This window comes from Arachis hypogaea, chromosome 15, assembly GCF_003086295.3.
Source record: "Arachis hypogaea cultivar Tifrunner chromosome 15, arahy.Tifrunner.gnm2.J5K5, whole genome shotgun sequence".
Taxonomy (NCBI): Eukaryota; Viridiplantae; Streptophyta; class Magnoliopsida; order Fabales; family Fabaceae; genus Arachis; species Arachis hypogaea.
In genome coordinates, this window is record NC_092050.1 from 72950517 (window position 1) to 72957199 (window position 6683).

The window sequence follows — 6683 nt, forward strand, 5'->3', positions numbered from 1 at the left end:
AAGACAGCAGGAAAGCGGAGGTTCAGAGGAATGAATGCATCTCCATACGCTTATCTGAAATTCTCACCAATGATTTACATAAGTATTTCTATCCTTATTCTATTAGTTATTTTCGAAAACCCCATTACTATTTTATATCTGCCTGACTGAGATTTACAAGGTGACTATAGCTTGCTTCATACCAACAATCTCCGTGGGATTCGACCCTTACTCACGTAAGGTATTACTTGGACGATCCAGTGCACTTGCTGGTTAGTTGTGCGAAGTTGTGAACCATGGTATTGGCATCATGTTTTTGGCGCCATTACCAGGGAAAGAAAGAACAATGAATTTTACATAATCAAGGTGTAATCACAATTTCGTCCACCAGCCCGATAAAGTGAAAACAATGAACGAAGCGCTCCATTCTTTGAGCGTTTTGCCTTGCTAATTGGCATTCCTTGTAGCGCTCCGTTTGGCCAATCAACGTAGCGCTCCTTGATAATGAGTGTTGGCGTTCCCAACAAAGAGATGTAGCATGCTTTAATAATGAATAAGCCAATGCCAATGCCATGCATTAATAATAAAATGCATGCTTTAATTGGATTTATTACTTAATTACTAATGCATTGGCCAATTGGCTTTAATGGCAAATGAAATGCATGCTTTAATTTACTTAGTAATTCAATGCATTAACTAAGTTTTATTAGCCAATTGCATTAGTAATTAAAGTTTCATGCATGATTTCATTAGCCGTAGCATTCATTCATTCTATTAGTAATTAAATAATGGAATTAAATGCATGCATGCTTTATTAATAATGTCACTTAATGAACGCCATGGTTCATTGGCTTTGCATGCATAAGGCATTATCATGCCATGGCTTTATGGTCATGGGCCACTCTTTTAAAAGTGTGGCCTAAAGTTCCAAAACGTGCTCAAACTTCAAAGTGTGCCTTAAAATTCTTTTTTTCTCTTTTTGAGCTTAATTTGTGCTTTTTTGCTTCTTTTTCTACTCATTTCCTACAAAATTTATAAAATCAAAATATCAAGGAAATATACCATTTAAGCACAAAAGAATGCAATATTTAAGCACTAATCATCAATTTCTTGTATGAAAAAGCATAGAAAAACATGACATGATGACATGTCATCATTGCCGTAATTAATTTGTAACTAACAGCAGTTGTATTGGATTCTGGCAGTTTTAAAACGCCATTATCAACTTGTATAAAATGCCCAACCCTAAATTAACACCTCCTCATTCCTACATTGAAACGCTGCCACTGTGAGAGAAATCTTGAAGCTCTGCCACTGCGATCTCCTCTGTCACGATCTCTCCTCCGGCGACAATCCTCTCCAACGACGACCTCCTCCGGCGAAGTCTCCTCCAGCGGCGACCTCCTCTTGCAACGTCTTCTCCAATGGCGATCTCCTCCTGCGATGATCTCCTCCTGCCAACGACGTCTCCTCCAGCGACGGTCTCCTCCGGCAACGTCTCCTCCAGCAGCGACCTCCTTCTGCGACGTCTTCTCCAGTGACGGTCTCCTTCGATGACGTCTCCTCCTGTGATGTCTCTTCCAGTGACTTCTCCTCCAGCGGTGATCTCCTCCTACGGTGTTCTCCTACGTTGGAAATCTCATCTATCGAGCTATTGAGCTGCGAGTTTCTCCTTCGGCAGACTCACAAGTAGGTCCTTCTCCCTATTTTTCTTTTTTCTCTTGAAAATATTTCATTCTAATCGATTGTATTAGGCTTGCCTTAGATTAGATGAATAAATTTAATTAATTTGGTTTGAATCTCAGCATAGTAGTCAAAATGTTTCTTGTTCTTTATTCTCAGCATGTATATGCTTTATTTTGTTGTTCAATTTCCATAAAAGAAAAGAGAAAAACACTCTAGAAATTGATTGAAAGAGATTGATGGTGAAACTAAACACAATCTCAACTATTTCAAAATTAACTGTGACTAAATTGTTTCATCATCATCTCTTCATTGTTGTTTTAATGTGGCTCTACTAGTGTCAGATTAGTTAAAACTTGAAAAGGTGATTAATTAGACTGTTGGATTTATGTGTTCTGTGTCAAATATCAAATATGTGACACTTTATACCTTTGAGGTATTTGCATATGTGTTTCCTATGGAAAAAAAAGGTGCAAGTCAAACGGTCTTTATTCTGTTATATGAATTATTAGTATCTATCATTGCAAATCAACCCCAGTGAGGTCCCTAGCTAGCTAACTTTTTGATGGTTCGGTTGATGGGATTGTATTGGGAATTCTTTGTCAATTAAAATGTAAATGTATGTCTGGAAATGAATGAAGCAGGTTTCAAACTGGTTTATCAACGCAAGGGTTTGTCTAGAGGAAGAACAATTCTTGGGGCGAGTGATGGACACATTTGGATCGTAAGAAGAAAGCTTCTTTTCCCGCTCATTATTATCAGTAGGTAGCTCTATCTTTATTAGTTATAGGCTTTCATCACTCATGCCTTCTCATTAGGAATAATTATTTAGCCCTAGAAATTAAGTACATTCACATGGCCCATGCCCTGCCTAAGCGCTCCCACTCATAATCAGTTGCCTTTATCCATTACTTAATATAATATTGTGATTTCGATAAAATCAAAGTAGCTAATGAAGACATCAAGTAATTTTTGCATGAAGATTATACCTTATTGCAAATGAAATAAATTATGGGAATTGTGACCAACAAGCTAAGGTCCTGTGTGACCATTTGGCAATCAGTTTCTGAGCAAATTATTTAGAGAGATTCAGGGTATGAATGATTAATGAATGAAGTAGCATTTTCTGTGTGCGCTGTTTGTTTTTTTCTAAAGTATGCATTGCTTTTTTGCTTTTTGCTTGTCTTATAATACAAAAAGGTAACAACGTAACTGACATGATTGCAACGCATAACACATTCATTCATCTTTAGTTTGTCTTAATATATAAATTCGAATGAATTCAGCGATTGTATTATGTTGGTAACTAAAGTGAAGCCAATTACAAAAAAGGGAAGTCATCTTCCCCAAGGAATAATAAAGCCATATATATATGCATCATATCATGCTTATCTTTAGGCCTCCTTTTGACCTCTTGTCACTTCCAATTACGTATAATATAAGTTGATCCAAGACATAGATTGAGTGATGGACACATTTGGATCGGTGGAGCTTGATTTCTCTTCATACACCCAGCAGTAACAGCAACAGCAGGGTTTCAATGGGGTTTCTTTGACTCTGGTTACAACAGCATGGTGGAAGCGGGGTGAGCCTGGCGTTCCCTTCTCCTTTGGTATGCAGTCATCATAGCTCACTCTTCTATGCAACAACCATTGATGCTGCTATGCCTACTATTGTTGGAATGGCACCGAAAAACCAGGATGCCATTGATGCTGCTATTGTTGGAATGCTTGCAGATCCTAAAGAGGTTTAACTTCTTTCATAAAGCTTAGTGTCCTTGATTTCATTATTTGAAAATCGCGCCAAAAATTGAACATGTATATACCTTGTGTTGTAGGCAAGGGCTGGAATCAGAGATGTTCACTTTTACCTTTCAATTCTGTTGACAAGAGAACTTCTCTGACTTACATTAATGCTGATGGAAACTGACACCGTGCAAGCAAAGGCGCTCCGGAGCAGGTAACAATTTTTAGTTTATTCATGATTTATGAGAGGTTCTGGCATGTTTCATTGATGCTGATATGATATTATTTGTTATAATGAATAGATCATGAACTTGTGTAATCTAAGGGATGATGCTAAGAAGAAGGTTTATGCCATTATTGACAAGTTCGCCGAAAGAGGCCTTCGTTCCCTAGCCGTTTCAAGACAGGTTCTTACATCAAAGTCTTCATGCTTTAATTTTTCAGTATATGTTCCCAAGTTTCTTATAAATAATAATAATAAAGAAAATCTAAATCTGAAGCATCTTCTCTGCTATTGCAGGAAGTTCCTGAGAAAAGGACAGCCCTGGAGCTCCATGGCAGTTTGTTAGTTTGTTGTCACTATTTGATCCACCAAGGCATGACAGTACCGAAACCATTCGCAGGGCTCTTAATCTCGGTGTAAATGTCAAGATGATTACAGGTAAGCCTTATCCTAATAGGTAGAATCAGCTATTGGAATCGAATGACACCATATTATGAATTAATATCTTAACATTTACTCTTCTTTATAGGTGATCAACTCGCCATTGCTAAGGAGACAGGCCGAAGACTTGGAATGGGAACAAATATGTACCCATCTGCTTCCCTTCTTGGCCAAGACAAAGATGCAAGTATCACCGCACTTCCCGTCGAAGAGTTGATTGAGAAAGCTGATAGATTTACCGGAGTCTTTCCAGGTTCATACTCATTACTATTTTCTCAAAGAGGAAATCATGGTCCACACTACAATTGGGTTTTTGAGACAATGGTTGAAAGCAATGCCATATATATATTCAGAATAACAAAAACTTCATCTGAATTGCTTTTCGCTTTTAGCTTCAAACCAAACATAACCAGATGCTATGTTACTAAATATTACGAGTTTCTCTTTTGTTAATTTCCATTCCTATGTATTGAAATTCTAGATGCATTGCAAGAAGGGAACCTGGAATCAGCATAAGAATGACCATATAGTTTCTTTTATTATTATTTTTTATATTTTATATTAGATCCTGAGATTTAAGCGTAGATTTCTTTTTTACATCATTATATATATATGCATTTAAATTTTCTCTCCCTTGAAGTGTTGAATTTCTAATCCGTGAGTTAAATTTTCGTTGTTCAGAGCCTCAAAAATTGTTACAACGGGAAGAATCTCTTAAAAACTGAAAAGTAGTAGCTCAACAGTAGCACTGCTAATTTCTTTAAAGTTTTAATGGGTCATCTTTCTTCAATTTTCAATGGTTTGGGAAAATCACTGGCAATTAAGAAAGGGAGGAATTCTGAAAGATGCAATAGAAGAGAAGCGGCGGAAGCAATGGCGAAGGAAGCAAAAAAGAATGAGTTCTTGTTATGTAGCTCAGGTACTAATTATTAGTATTTATCTCTCTCTAGATAGCTAGTTAGTTGTATTTGATTTATTATTAATACTGTTAGTGGAGTAGATAGTAATTGAGTGAGTGCCTTGCAGAGTGAGTTCTTGAACTTTAAGAAAGCTAAGAGAATGATAGAAATAAGATGAAGCCAAAGAGGTTAAAAAGATAGCTACTCCTAATTCATAATGAATTCTTATCCAATAGCATATTTCTTGTGAGACTGATTTAGTTTTCTCTTCTTCAAAATGCTGGTAGTTTGTTATTTATTTGAGCAACTATTTGTTTCTAATGTTTAATTTTCTTTTGCAGGTAATATTTATTCACACGGACATGAACAATGAAAATGTTGGAAGGGCCTGTAGCAAACTTTTTGAGCATCTCTAAAAAAAATCCCAATGTAGTAATACAAGTAACAATATTTCTTAGTTTGATACTTTGTATAGGAGTTATTACTTTTGATTTGCAATACTAAAAAATCATATATTATGTTTAATACTTTGAGTTATATAATATTTTGTCTATGGATTATGATTTTGTTATTGTGAAATTTAATAAAAAATTATTTTTTTAGCACGATAAGAACAACAGTAAAAACTTCATTTTAAAAGATAAAAAAATGTTACTTTTATTTGGTAAAAAAGACGGTTTGTAATTGCTATTTTAAACAATATGAAACGCCCTTTTAACCCGGCAAAAACGGCGGTTTCAAATGCCGTTTTAACCAATAAAAACGTCACTGTTAGGGTAAAAATAACGGTTCAAAAATGCCATTTTAATCAATAAAAATGCCACTTTGTTAGGGTAAAAATGGCGGTTCAAAAATGTCGTTTTAAGAACCAACCGAAAATGCCATTTTTACCTTGAAAATAACGGCGGTTTGAACCGCCGTTTTAACCTTCCAAAAACCGCCGTTTTATTTGGAAAAAATGGCGGTTTGAACCGCCATTTTAACCTTCCAAAAACCGCTGTTTAATTTGAAAAAAATGGCAGTTTGAACCGCCATTTTAACCTATCCAAAAACCGTCGTTTTAATCTAGAAAATTGTGGCGGTTTTCTGAAAACCGCTGTAATAACCAAAATGGCGCCCAGAATTACGTCGCTTTCTAAAACCGCCATTCTTGGTAATAATGGCGGTTCAAACCGCCGTAAATACCTAAAAAAACCACCGTTTTAACCAAAATTTTTTGTAGTGCTCCTCCTCGTCTTCTATTGCTTCTTTTTTTTTTTTATCATCATCACTATCTTCTTTTTCTTTTTTTCTTATTCATCTTTTCCTTTTTGTTGTACCTTCTCAAGTTTCTTCTTGTTTTACTCTCTTAACAAGAATAAAAATAAAAAAATCAAACAAAGAAGAAGAAGAAACACATAATGCTGCAAAATTACTTGGAAGAGGATAAACTTACATTCATTTAACTAAAAGAAAGAAAAAAATAAGAAAAAAAAGAAGGAAAAAATACAGCATTAGAGAAAGTATTTTTCTGTATTTGCAGCAAATTTGGGTGCAACATGAAGATATTTGGGTGTATTTTTATTCTGATAAGTTCTGCATAATTCAAAACTCTTACTCTTCCTCCTCCTCATCTTCCACTGCTTCTTCTTTTTTTTATCATCATCACTATCTTCTTTTTCTTTTTTCTTATTCATCTTTTCCTTTTTGTTTTATCTTCTGAAGTTTCTTCTT

The 6683-nt window shown here is 35.4% G+C and overlaps 1 pseudogene; it reads left to right on the forward strand.

Annotated features, from left to right (window-relative positions):
- Window positions 1-2293: 2293 nt before the first annotated feature.
- Window positions 2294-5386, forward strand: LOC112748453 (plasma membrane ATPase-like; annotated as a pseudogene).
- Window positions 5387-6683: the final 1297 nt, after the last annotated feature.